The sequence below is a fragment of the Onychomys torridus genome, chromosome 18 (assembly GCF_903995425.1).
Source record: "Onychomys torridus chromosome 18, mOncTor1.1, whole genome shotgun sequence".
NCBI lineage: Eukaryota > Metazoa > Chordata > Mammalia > Rodentia > Cricetidae > Onychomys > Onychomys torridus.
Window position 1 is genome coordinate 56,572,032 of NC_050460.1, and position 14,261 is coordinate 56,586,292.

The 14,261-nt window shown below is 44.4% G+C and overlaps 1 protein-coding gene across 1 annotated transcript in view; it reads left to right on the forward strand.

The window, feature by feature from the left end:
• The first annotated feature begins 267 nt into the window (after positions 1-267).
• Positions 268-14,261, forward strand: part of Specc1l (sperm antigen with calponin homology and coiled-coil domains 1 like) — a 113,122-nt gene continuing 99,128 nt past the window's right edge. Inside the window, exon 1 of the mRNA XM_036167550.1 lies at positions 268-423. The gene's annotated coding sequence lies outside the window, so the exon portion shown is untranslated. The remainder of the gene's footprint in view (positions 424-14,261) is intronic.

Sequence of the window (14,261 nt, forward strand, 5' to 3'; positions counted from 1 at the left end):
TTCTGCATGGATCACCCGGCAGCAGCCCTCACCTTCCCAAGGAACGCCTGCAGCACAAAACGCTTGCAGCTACCGAAGTGGCGCGGCCGGCTCGCACTGCGTCTGCGCAGCCCGCACTCCTCCCCCCCCCCCCGCGCGGAGACAGCGGGCGCCTGCGCAGTGGTGGGCCAGGGAGGTGGCCCGGCGCGTGCGCAGGGAGTCGTGGGGAAGAGGGGGAGGGGGGCGGCGCTAGCCGGCCAGGGGTGGATAAGGGGCGGGCGGAGGGCGGGAGCCGCAAGGGAGACAGGGCGGGCCGAGGGAGCGGCGCCGTGGGGTTGGCTGCTGCCCCGAGGCCGGACTCAACGGATCCGGGCCGCGCCACCGGGCCAGCTCGCCGCCCGGCCCCAGCCCGGAGCCAGCGAGTGAGCGAGGCGGTGCCGCGCGGTAAGAGCCAGGGCAGGGGCTTCTCCGCTTGTGCCGCGGGCACGTTCGTCTCCCCAGCGCCGCCCGCGCGGCCAGGCCCGGGCGGCCCCGCGGACCCTGGGCCCCGCGCCTGCGCTGTCCCCCTTTGCCACCCCCCCCTCCACCCCCAGCCATCGGCGCCTGCGCCGTCTCCTTCCCGGCGGACCTCACAGCTTGCGGGGCAGACCCCCGTCCCTGTCCCCTCCCCGAGAGCCCTGGCTGGTGTGGTACCCAGCTAGCGGGGGGATCTCATCCTGGCGGAGAGGCTGGGTGCGACCCTCGTGCTTGCATTCATTCCCTGTGGTGCCTGCCGGGGGAGACGGGGCATTCATTCGCCCCGGTCCCTTGCCCTGGGCTGGGACAGGTTGCCTCCCCGTCTGGAGGATTGATTGACTGTGGGGAGCAGAGGCGGGGAGCGCGGAGGACCCCCGAAGGCTGCGTCCTGGTGTTAGGACCCGGCTGTGTGAAGCTGGCAGTGTTCTTTATTCTCGAGACTTGGCTAACTGTATCGAGTTGGATGTGTGTTGATGAAGAAATGCTGCATTTCCAGCAGTGGTTGCTCGTTTGAGATATCTGTAGTCCTTTTTTTTGGGGTGTGTGTGTGTGTGTGTGTTAACGTGTGTGTGTGTGTGTGTGTGTGTCTGTGTGTGTGTGTGTGTGTGTCTGTGTCTGTCTGGGTGGGTTTACAAACCAAACGAAAATTTCCGCGATCCTTCATATGCAGGCAACCTTGGTTTGTTCATTGTCTTGAAGATCTGTCCTAAAGTGCAGATGGGGAACCACTGGATAAAATGGAAAATTGACCTTGTCATGAAAAAGAATCTTAAGCTTTGGCCCACACTTGTAAGACTGGTACTCGGGAGGCTGAGGCAGGATGAGCTCGGAGTTGGGCTGCAGAGTGAGACATCTTGTCTCAAAATTAAAAAAAAAAATAAAGACAGCTGTTGGAGCCCAACAAGGCTTGTTGTCACCCAGGAGGCTAAACCTTGAAGTGAATTCAGCTGTGGACCACAGGCAACAGCAGTTCTTTGTAAAGGTTTGGAGGGAGGGACCTGCGTTGTTGCATAGGCAATACTAAGTCACTGCCCTTTGTTGGTCTTCCAATACATCAGGAAAACGTTTGAAAAACAATATGTCTTTGTTAAATTCATACAGATTTTATTCTTTTCCTTTCATTGTACTGGCTTAATATAAGAAACTCTTGGCGATTGATGTATACTTGAGGATTAAGTTGTATGTGAATAACTACATTTCCCCCGTCTTTGGGATTAAGGGCATGGCGTATGGCTAGGTACATACAGCTAAGCTATATCCCCAACTCTGCTAGCTTCTTAACCTTTAATTTGGAGACGGAGGTCAGACCAAGTATCCCAGACTAGCTATATCCCTCCCTTTGTTGCCACACAGGCCGGTAACTTTCAGTCCTGTCTCAGCCTCTGGAGTAGGTGGAGTTAATTACAGGCCTACACCGCCCTTCTAGCCTAACCCAATCATTCTTCGAGAGACTTGAGTGTCTGCAGATTTTAGTTATCCCCAGAGAGCCTCTAATGCCCCGTGCAACCAGGACAGTTGTAGTTTTTTTCCTAATCAAAAAATATGCGTGTATGTTGCAAAATAGTCAAACCAATATAGGAAGGGATATGGAGAAAAATATTGGTCTCATTACATTTTTTTCCTATTGAAAAAGAGCTGATGTCCCCTTTTCCTAGATCCCCCATAAAAATGTCTCATTTTCCCTTTGGGTCTCGTATACACCAAACAATATCTTAACCCTCAGCAACTTTAGATAGCTTGAGAATATTTTGTATGTTTGCCTATGTATATCCCAGATATATAAGGATTTCCTTGATGTTTCAGTAAGAAAGTGATTGTTATACCATAGAAAAACTGTATCAAGGTGTCTCTTGGTATCATTCAAAATATCAGTGTCTGGACAGTTGAAGTGAAATTTGCTCAGGGTATGAGCCTACATTTTGCTTTCTTGACAGCATGTGACTTCTGAAGCAGAGGTTCTTTTTCTAACTGACTTGATGTAGCTCATTTGATCAGATGACTCAGGTATTGTAAAGGGTCAAAATTCCTATCAGGGTTGGGTTTTCTGAATGACAAGACTTGCTAAATAGCCATATGCATATTTAAATCCCATGTCTAACTTGCACAGAGTGTTATGCAAGCATCTCACCTTAATAGAGGAAGGGTGACAGGGTCAAGAGGTGTGTCTTTGGGCCATAAGTGAGTTTCTCTGTTCTGTGTGCATGCATACAAAGGAGCTTCAGGAACAACTTTAATATTAAAGAATCCTTGTCTTCAGTTTTTTTTTAAGTTTTATTTATTTATTATGTATACATCATATATGACTGCAGGCCAGAAGAGGGTACCAGATCTCGTTACAGATGGTTGTGAGCCACCATGTGGTTGTTGGGAATTGAACTCAGGACCTCTGGAAAGGCAGTCAGTGCTCTTAACCTCTGAGCCATCTCTCCAGCCTGTCTACAGTTTTCAGCAAGTGTCTACATGACACTGTGAAGTGTTTAATTATTTTATCAATAAAAATCTGGGAGTCAGATATTGGGGTTAAAAATCTGTATGATCGGAGAAGCTGCGGAGAAGCGACCAGTGACAACCTCTCTCTCCTTTCTCATCCAAAAGGCCAGAATCTTTGTAAGCCGCTCCCTCCTACTTCCTGTGTCTCTCTATATGTCCTGGGTCCTCCAAAACCTCTATGGCTAATTTTGGTCGGCTAGTAGCTAGCTCCGCCCTCTGATTCAAGGTAAATTTTATTGACAGACTCAGGGGTGTCATAGTGTGATCAAAATATCCCACAACAACACTGTAGTTTCCTTCTCAAAAATTTGGGTGATGAGTCAGCCAGGCTGTGTAGTAAGGTAGGTGAGAATGAATTTGAGTTACTCTGGTGTGAAGGAATATTGAGTAGGCCTTTATGTAATAAGAAAAACAAGGACAGTGTTGGGAGTTTTAATGACACTGAATTTTATCCAATTTAAAGGACCATCATTTCTAAAAAACAAAAGAAAAAACATCCAGTTTCTTGGTAATAACATTAAACATTTAGGGTCTGGAGAGTTGTCTCAGTGGTTAAGAACATTTGTTGCTCCTACAGAGAACCTGTGTTTGATTCCCAGACCCCACATAACCATCTGTAACTCCAGATACAAGGGACCCCACACCTTTTAACTTCTGTGGGCACCAAGCATGCATGTAGTGTACATAAATACATTCTTGCAAAACACTCATACACATAAATAAATCTAAAGAAATTTTAAAATTCAGCATCTAGTTGGGTATGGTTTTACAGGCTTGTAGTTTCAGTTACATTGGAGCTGGGGTAGAAGGGTTGCTTGAGTCTCGTAGTCTGAGGCCAGTGTGAGCAATATAGGTAGGCCCTATTAAACAAAGATTAAGTATCATTTATGATGGTGATACCAAATGATGGTGTGCGGTAATTGCATATGGTAAATATAAGACCACTTACTTATTGTGAGTTTAGAAATAATGAGAATATAAAGTCTTGTTTTGCTGTTAGTGAGTTTCAGGAAAAATTTCTGGGCTATTGTTGCTTTTAAGAAGGTTCAAATACAGCTGCATCCCTGAGGAGGCCGAAGCAGGTGGAGCTCCAGGACAGGCAAGACTACATAGAGAGACTGTGTCTTGAAAAACCAAGGGGGAAATATTGAAGTACATTTTGTCTGGTTTTTTTGTTTGTTTGTTTGCTTGCCTGTTTTTGAGATGGGACCTTCTTTTGTAATTCAGGCTATCCTCGAACCCACTGTGCAGACAATGATGACTTCACACTTTTGATTCTTCCGCCTCCATCTTCTGAATGCTAGAATTATAAGTGTAGCACCATGTCCAGGTTTATGGAGTACTGGGGATGGAACGTAGGGATCTGTGTATGCTCAGCAAACACTCCATCAACTGAGCTATATTCCTGGGTAGGTCTGAATTACTTTTTGAGAATAAGTATGACTTTGTGATGATTTACCCTAGACCACAGAGAATGTAAAAAGCCATTCAGTGTGATGTGAAGCATTTCCTGTGATTATCCTGAAAATACAGTTCTTGGGCTGGGGGGCTCAGTGGGTGAGAAAAGATCTTGCTGCACAAGCGTGAGGGCTGGATTTGGATCCCCAGAATCCGACCAAAGCTGACGTGGTAGTGTGCATCTGTCAGTGCAGCAATGGCAGATTGTGAGGAAACAGGAGCATCCCTAGGTGCTTGCTGGCCAGCTAGCTTGTGGTATGCAGTAGCAAACAGGAGACCCTGTGAGATGGAAGTGAGGACTAGCACCCAAGTGGTTTTCTGACCTCCACATGTGCTATGTGGCCCTGGATGTCTGCATACAAGAATACGACACAAACACGCTATATGTATACACAAAGATCAGTATGTGTATTTATTTCCCACGTGATATAAAATGTCAGGAGTTTTGCCCCCCTTCCATTTGTGTGTGTGTGTGTGTGTGTGTGTGTGTGTGTGTGTGTGTGTGTGTGTGTGTTTATCTGTATATGCACCATGTGCATAAAGCGTCCACTAGTAGAGGAATTGTATGTGCCAACCAAATAATACTAAAGGAAATTCCTGTTGGTTGGAATTGTTAGTGCTGAATAGACTGGCTGCAAAGTAAAAAACTCCCATCCGCTCAGAAGTTTGTTGTTGTTGTTGTGCTGTTGGGTTTTTTTACTCAGTTGTTTGATCTGGAACAACATGATGATCAAATTGGTCTTGGGGATGTAGCTTAGTATTCAACATCCCTAGATATCAGGGAAGTGCAAATTAAAACTACAGAGATACTATTTCATTCTAGTCACTGGCTATTGAGAAATCTGATATGGGAAAAGGAACTCTTACTCACTGATGGTGGGAGTGTGAATTAATATAGCCATTATGGTAGTCAGTTTGGCGACTCTTCTGTACTGCTCCTGGGCATTTTCCTAAAGATACTCTATCACAGAGATGTTTGCACATCTGTGTTGATTGCTGCTCTAGCCACAACTGCAGGGAAATGGAAACAGCCTAAATATTCATCAGCTGATGATTGGATAATGAAAATATAGTACATACATGTAATGGAATATTACTCAGCTATAATAAAAATGAAATCATGAAATTTGTAGGAAGGTGGATGAACCTGGGAAGCATATTAAGTAAGGTGACCCAAACTCTAAAAAATCAAAGCCAATGTTCCCCCTCATACATAGTTCCTGGTCTGTGATGTGTTCATGTATATGTGTGTAAACAGGTGTAAGTGTGGACTAAATCCACAAGGTAAGGGAGACTATTAGGTGATGAAGAAAATGGGCAAAGGGACACAAGTCATGAGGGAAGACTTCAAACTATTCTCTTCTCTAGTTTTAACTCTGACATAGGTGGTTCTCTCTCTCTCTCTCTCTCTCTCTCTCTCTCTCTTTGTGGTCTGTAGGTGGATATGTGAATCCAACTTTCTGTATATTAAAATAGCAATAATCATTTTGTTCCAAATGAATCTAGTATGTGTTATTCTTTTGAGACAGTGATTGTGAAAATCGGGCTTTCCTTTTCATCCCATTGATTAGCACAATACGATGTGATTAGTTGCTGAGTACATTTGTCTCATTGGCCCACTTAGAAAAAAAATGATTAAAAAATTTTTTGTTGTTCTGGAGGGAGGGGTTTGGTAACTGGAAATTTTTCTGGTTTTTTTTTTTTTCATTCTGTTCAAAGCTGTCAAATCATTTTATTGCAATGTTTAATGTGTAAATTATATTACACTTTATAAAGTATGGTTTTAAGAAAACTTAAGCTTCGGATGTAGCTTAGTGGTAGAGTACTTGCCTAGCGTGTACAAGGTCCTGGGTTCAATCCCCAGCATTACAAAAATAGGTAAATAAGGCTTAAAGAATTGAAGGGTGGGTAATTGGGACAGCTTTGATCCATAGCAAATACAGAGGACTTTGATGTTTATGAAGCTTTTACTACAATTCATGGTAGTCTTCTCTATGCTTAACCTCTAGAAAAGCATACTGTTATAAACATACAAAAAAACGCGCACACATGCACATACACACATACACACACACACACACACACATACACACACACATATAACTATAGCTAAGAAAGCATACTGCTAAAAAAAGCTGTAGAGAAAAGTAAAAAAGCAAAAAGATGGTAGGGGATCAAAGTGTATCAACAGGTATATATGTTGAAAGCCTTCAAATGAATGTAATCCCAAATTTGTCATTGTGGTGTGCACCAGTAATCCCAGCACTCGGGAGGTAGAGGCAGGAGGATCAGAAGATGAAAGTCATCCTCAACTGCAGTGAGTTTAAGGCCAATCTGGGCTGCATGAGACTCTCGCAGAAAATAAATAACTCAAGAAGTAAAATCTGGGTCTGCAGAGATTGCTCATTGGTTAAGAGCACTTATCCTTCCAGAGGACTGGGGTTCTACATGAGTTCCTGACAATAGGTGCCATTTAAGAAGGGGAGGAAAGGCATTTTGAGCTTTTTGTTTGTTTGTTTTAAAGACTTATTTATTTATTTTGTATACAGTGTTCTGTCTGCATGTATGCCTGCCGGTCAGAAGAGGGAACTATATCTTATTACAGCTGGTTGTGAGCCACCATGTGGGTGCTGGGAATTGAACTCAGGACCTCTGGCAGAGCAGCCAGTGCTCTTAACTTCTAAGCCATCTCTCCAGCCCCAGTATTTTGAACTTTTAGATTCCTTTGATGGGGGAAAGAGTTAGCCAAGGGAGGAAAAGGCATATCGTAGAGTGGGCATCAACAGGCATCCTTCATGAAAGACCAGGCAGTCAATGTTTTAGTTGTCATAACTGCCAATCACCTCTCAATGTAGTTCGGAAAAGCCTTAAACAGTATGTGAAGGAAAGTAACTGGACTTCAGTAAAAGGTAAGACTTGACAGTGTTTCCTACCGTGAAATAGTCTGGATTTACTCTCCAGTCCTTCAGTAACATAACAACATAATCTGAGTTTGTGATGGTCTGGACTTGGCTTTCTCACAGACATAGTTCAACGTGTTGAGTTTGCAGCTCTTCATTGCTGTGGGTGGAGATGTAGTTGATTCTTGCACACCTGTCTTGTCCTCAGAGATCTTGCTGTGCCTGGATTGATTACTCAGGAGTGTTTGCAGTAGATTCTGTTGGGTGTTCCGTTCAGTTTTAGTTCTTCCTCCGCAATTTGAATACCATTGTGTGTGTGTGTGTGTGTGTGTGTGTGTGTGTGTGTGCGTGCGCGTGTGCGTGTGTGTGTGTGTGTGTGTGTGTGTGTGTGTGTGTGTGCGCGTGTGTGTGCGCGTGTGTGTGTGTGTGTGTGTGTGTGTGTGTGTGTGTGTGTGTGTGTGTGTTTCCTGGCTGAAACCTTTGATACATAGTAAAACAAAAGTGAGAGGAGTGGGCTTGCTTTCTTTTCTTTCCTCACGAGGGCACCAGGTCCCCTGGAACTGGAGTTACGGACAGTGGTGCGCTGCCATGTGGGTGCTGGGAACTGGACCCAGATCCCCTGGAAGAGCAGCCAGTGCGCTTAACTGCCGAGTCATCTCTGAAGCCCTTCAAATTTTTCATTCTAGGATAAAATACTGTTTTGTAGCATTTAGCATGACATTATCAGTATTTCATAGAAACTATATATATCAAGTTAAAGAGATTTGTAGTTTTCTTAGGGTTTTTTTAACTTTTTTTTTTTTTTTGCCAGAGCTGAGGACCGAACCCAGGGCCTTGTTAGGCAATCGCTCTGCCACTGAGCTAAATCCCCAACCCCTTAGGTTTTTTTTTTTTTTTTTTTTTTTTTTTTTAATCTTACTAAATTGTTTCTCTGAACTAATCCTGTAGCTTTTCTTATTTACTTGGTAACATTGAATTTCATTGACTTTTGAATGTTAAACTTTGATTTGTGGATTAAGTTACATTTGTTCTTTTTTTTTTGTTTTTTTTGTTTTGTTTTTTTCGAGACAGGTTTCTCGGTGTAGCTTTGGAGCCTGTCCTGGAACTCACTCTATAGACCAGACTGGCCTCAAACTCACAGAGATCCGCCTGCCTCTGCCAACTGAGTGCTGGGATTAAAGGCGTGCACCACCACCGCCTGGCATTTGTTCTTCTTAAAATTTATTTATTCATCCAAAAAAATAAAATTTAAAAAGCCAGGCAGTGGTGGCACACACCTTTCCCAGCAGTCAGGAGGCAGAGGCAGGTGGATCTCTGTGGGTTTGAGCCAGCCTGGAGTACAGAATGAGTTCCAGAACAGTCAGGGCTACACAGTGAAACCCTGTTTCGAAAAACAACAACAAAATTATTTATTTATTGGTGTGTGTATGTATATGTGAGGGTGTGTGTGTGTGTGTGTGTGTGTGTGTGTGTGTGTGTGATAGATATACACAGCACACTAGTGCCAGAAGACAACTTGTAGGAGTTGGCTCAGATCATCAGGTTTGGTGGGGAGTTCCTTAACCCAGCCAGCGGGCTCACTGGAACTCATTAGCCCTGATACACTTGGCTTTGTTTGTTTTCAAGACAGGGTTTCTCTGTGTAGTTCTGGCTGTCCTTGAACTCAGAGATCCATCTGCCTTTGCTTTCTGAGTGCTGGGATTAAAGGCATGGGCCACCTGGCCTGGCCCTAATACTCTTCTTGATATAAAATCTTTGTTTTGGATTGTTGGATTAAATTTACAGATTTTCTTTTTCTCCTTTTGTGATGCTAGGACTCAAACCCAGGGCCTCATACATGCTAGGCAAACACTGGTACAATACTCTCAAGTCCTAGTTTTCTGAAATTTTGTTTAGAATGTGTACATTCATTTCCTTAAGAAATATTGATTAGTCGAGTGTTTTTTTTTTTTCCTCTGTAATTCTTTTCTTTCTTTCTTTTTTTTTTTGGAAATGCTTTTGCCAACAAGCTAACCTGATAAAGTGAACTGGGAAATACGTTTTAGTTTTCTTGAAGAACAAGATGATTTGAATGCGTTTCCAAAGAAGACTGCTTTGGAAACTCAATCCCCAATTCTGCAGTGAGTTGAGGTGTAGGCAGTGTTTGAGTCATGAGGAGTTCACTCCCCCAAATGGATTAAATGACAGCTGTAAAAAGGCTTGGGGCTATGCGTTCAAGCCTTGCTCTTTCACATTGCCTGCCTCTCACCTTCTACCACAGGTGACCCACAAGGAGGGCTGCCAGATGCGGCCTCTCTTCTAGACTTCTCCACGTCTGTGTGCCAACCAAATTCTATTCACATATCACCCAGGCTAAGGTTTCCTACTAGATCAGCTCAGAACAAACTAGCTATAGAAAGTTGATACCAAGAAGTTGGGCCATTCCTATTATAAATACCTGACAATGTATATGCAGTTTGGGAACTGAGTGGAAGCTGGATGGGTTTAAAGGAGCAGTCTAGAGAAAAATGTACATTTCTGTGAATGGAACATCGCAGGCATGGAGCTAGATAGAAGATAGCTTGGATGTTAGGGATTGGTTAAATGGCTGTCATCGGAACTGCACAAGAAAGACCATTCTAATGAGGTCTCAGGTGGAGCTAAGGACTAGGTACTGGAAAGCCTAGCGAAGGCACTGTGGTTCCCAGCTACAGAGACCGAAGTGGATCGCAGACCCTGAGAATAGAGGCAGAGGAGTGGTCAGGGTGCAGGATGACCTTGCTGGGGGTTGCCTGCAGACGAGAAATGACGAAAATGGATTAGATTAACAAGTAGAATAGCAAGGTTTGGAAAACTTAGAGACTAGCCATTTACAGAAGCCTGGAGCGCATGTAGTGGTGCATGTTTAGAATCTCAGCATGCATATGGTCAGTGAACCCTGCTACATAGTGATACTCTCTCAAAGAACCAAGACAAAGCCAGGTGTGGTGGCTCACAGGTCTGATGACAGCACTTGGGAGGCTGAGGCAGGAGGATTCCTGTGAGTTCAAGGCCATTTCTGAGCTATGTAGTAAGTTCCAGACTAGCTTGGGCTGCAGAGTAGAACCCCATCTCAGCAAACCAACCCACAAATCAAACAATGCAAACAGACCCCCCAAAAAATTAAATTTAAAAGTGTGTTAGAGAGATAATACTTAAGGTGTGACAAAGGAAACATTCACTAAAACAATTTATACAGATTGAAGGAAGTAGGTTATATTTGTGAAGAAATTAGGAGAAAGACCCTGATGACATCCGAGAGACTTTGAGGCAAAGTCTTTCAGGGTTGTGTTTGCCAGGAAGACACTGTGGGACGTCGTTGGTTGCGGTGTGGTACCCCTGGACTCTGCTCCCTGAGCCGCAGTGCAGTGTGTTCCAGCACAATGTCCCTTTGCCCCAACTGTGACACATGTAGGTCCACGTACTATTCAGGCTGCCACTCTGAAAGTGGAATCAGTACACCTTGGTGCTAACTAATTACAGATGATGAGCGCAGTGCACAGGCTGTGGGCTGTGGGCCAAGGGGCTGTGCAGCCTCCTTTACTTAAAGGATGTGTCAGGCAGCCTCAGGGGCTTAGGCAGGAATCTTACAGAGTGTCTACCACAGAGCCTTCCATATGACACTATTGAATTGTGGAATTAGGATGCTGTGGAGAGTCCAGCACTGTAGAGCACATGAGAGAAGCAGGCACAAGGCTCCAGCCTGGGAGATCCAATAGTCTCGCTTCCACACCCCACCTTCTGGACCCTATGGGTGAATAGAACTTTCCCTGCCAACTTTGAACTCAATGTCAGCAGCTGCTCTCCTTCTGCATCTTGTCTCCTTTTTAGCATGCAAATCTCTCTCCTGTGCATATCCTTAGCATTGCATCCCCGCCTTCCTAGTTTCTGTTTTGAAAAGAGGTCTCACTGTGTTGGCTGTCTAGCCCCAGGTGGCTTCAAAATCATCCTCCCTAGTGCTGGGATTATAGGCTGTGCCTCAATGCTCGGGTCAGTGAAATGTTTCCTTCTGATTTCAGTTGTCACTACATTTCATTCTGGAATTGGAAACAGAATTCTATGAAATGTAGGAAGTGTTCCCAGGTAGGGAAACCTTAACCATAAATTGGACTTCTCTCATAAATACTGGTCATTCAGGTTATCTACTTTCTGCCCTGAGGCCATCTCTTCTTTAATGAGCTTTTGTATTCTGTGTTCAAGGGACTTGTTTCATCTAAACTTTTGAACTTGTTGACTTAAAGTGAATCTTAGGTATTGTACCCATTGGCTTTGCACGTTTAGCCCTTCTTTGTGTAGCTGGAGTTTTGCTGGTCTTGCCTGGCCCACGGTCAGGACAAATCTCTCTCACCCGCCAGTCCCGCAGCCGCTCAGACCCAACCAAGTAAACACACAGAGACTTATATTGCTTACAAACTGTATGGCCGTGGCAGGCTTCTTGTTATCTAGTTTTTCTATCTTAAATTAACCCATTTCTATTAGTTTATACTTTGCCACGTGGCTCGTGGCTTACCCATGCGTACTTTACATCTGGCTTGTCATGGCAGCAGCTGGCAGCGTCTCTCTGCCTCAGCCATCCACTCCCCAGCATTCTCTTCTCTGCTTGTCCCGCCTATACTTCCTGCCTGGCTACTGGCCAATCAATGTTTTATTTATTAACCAATTAGAGCAACACATTTGACATACAGAACATCCCACAGCATCTCTATTTTGCTTACTTTGATTTTCATTGATTTTTCTTTAAAATTTCCAAATTAAATTGATTTATGTTGTGTGTGTGTGTGTGTGAGAGAGAGAGGGGGGGGAGGGAGGGGGGGAGGGAGAGAGAGAGAGAGAGAGAGAGAGAGAGAGAGAGAGAGAATGAGAATAAGAATGAGAACATATGTATGGCTTGTAGATGTCAGTTTTCTCCCTCCACCATGTGGCTCCCTGGAATTGAACTGGATCATCGGGATTGGCAGCAAATACCTTTATCCAGTGAGCCATCTTGCTGGCCCCTTGTCTTTTTCTTATTTCTTGAAGAAACAGCTGAAGAATTGCTTTGAGTCTTCTTTTTCTAGTGTGCTGTATTGAAATTTACCTCCCCAAATATTGCTTTAATATTCCCACACATCTTATGTCGTGTTGTCGTTTTTATTCAATCAAAAGTATATTCTCATGCCCAATTGCCACTTTTTCCTTCCTTCCTTCCTTCCTTCCTTCCTTCCTTCCTTCCTTCCTTCCTTCCTTCCTTCCTTCCTTTCTTCTTATTACTATAATTTTAATGTGGACGGCTTAAGTTGCCAAGCTGACCTTGAACTCCTGGGCTCAAGTCATCTTCTGCAGCCTTTAGAGCTGCTGGGCCCTCAGGCATCCACCACTGTTCCTGGCTAATCCCCCATTTGATTTCTGCTTTGACTGTGATGGGTTAGCGGTGTTTGAGAACTTCTTAGAGATCCTTTTGTTATTTTCTAACTAATTAGTAGTCTACTAAAGAAAACAGCCACAGTACCATTACCCTATCTTAAAAAAGCAGTAGTTCAAAAAGACAAGAGATCTGTGTTAATCAGAGAATTGTGTTCAAAGGCCAGTGGAGTGAGTGAGTCAAGGAGGGTGGTGGGAGTGAATACTCTGAGAAGAGAAAGGGATGGACAGGTGGACACCAGGACGGTCACAGGGAAGGTAAGTATCAGAAGTGACCCACCGGTGGCGGAGGCTGTGCTGGGACACAGCGGCAGCAGTGGGCACTGTGGTGATGTGGGGCAGCAGTGACGGTTGCCCAAGCCTCTCTGGTAAGTAAGTGGTGGAGGGAGAGCTGGGCATGTTTCTAGTGCCATAGAGGAATAGAAGGAATTAACCGTGAGCTTAGAACAAAGGGATTTGCCTCACTCGCCGTGATGGGGAAAGAGTTTTTCATGTCACCATGTATAGCTGTCCCTTGTTAGTTCCCACACATTGTTTAATGTGGTCCTCATAGATTCTGTGCTGTTTTGCTTTCTAACGTACTCAGCTTATGCTGTTTTAGATTCCTAGATCTTTATCCTGCTACTGAGCTGTGAGCAATTGTAGAGTGAGTTACCGATACCTTATGACAGGTCACAGCTGTAGTGGAGTGACTAAGTGACCTGACTCATTAAGAATTAGGCTTTGATTCTGACTGCATGGATTGGCTCTTCAGATCATAGCTTTGATTTTCTGTTTCTCAACTGTCTGGTTGTAGTTTTTGTATAGTTGCTGAGTGGTGCCTCTGGCACATGCTGTTTGCTTCCTGTCTGTGCATTCTAGGAGAATCCCGTGGGAGAAGTGTGTGCATAATTGATCTACAGTTTCAAAGCCACTGTTTGGGATTCCTCCAGCACCTTAAGCTCCAGTCTGTTTCTCTTACATTAAACCAGCCACTCCGCCAGCCACGCTGCCTGGGCCACAGGAACTTCCAACTGATAAATTCCCATTACATTCCCCAGCCACAGTGTTCCTCATCTTTCACAGCCAGTCTCAAAGGGCTGTTTCCCCCTTCCCACATCCCATCCCATGCCATCCAACCCAGTTATATGAGGGACACCTCAAAGAACTTACTTTTCCCAGCTCGCTGTCTCCCCTCCTCATGAAACCCCAAATATTTGGGTTTAACTCTTAGCGCTTACCAGCAACCCCCAGTGGCTGTTATGTGTACCACTATACTTAGGTAGAAATGTATATAGATGTAAATTGATGTTCTTAATTAAAGATGACTTGAGTTAATTTTGTGAATACGTATTGTGTAAGTTTGTTACTGCCTGTCAAAAAAATCTGAGCATAAAGCCATCATGATTTGATGGGTCTTGAATAAAAATTTTCTTTTTGGAAATGCTAAGAAACCTTGGCAGAGGAGGGAATGGCCAGAGGAGACTCACAATTTCTTGGATTCTGTCATTTTTAACTTTG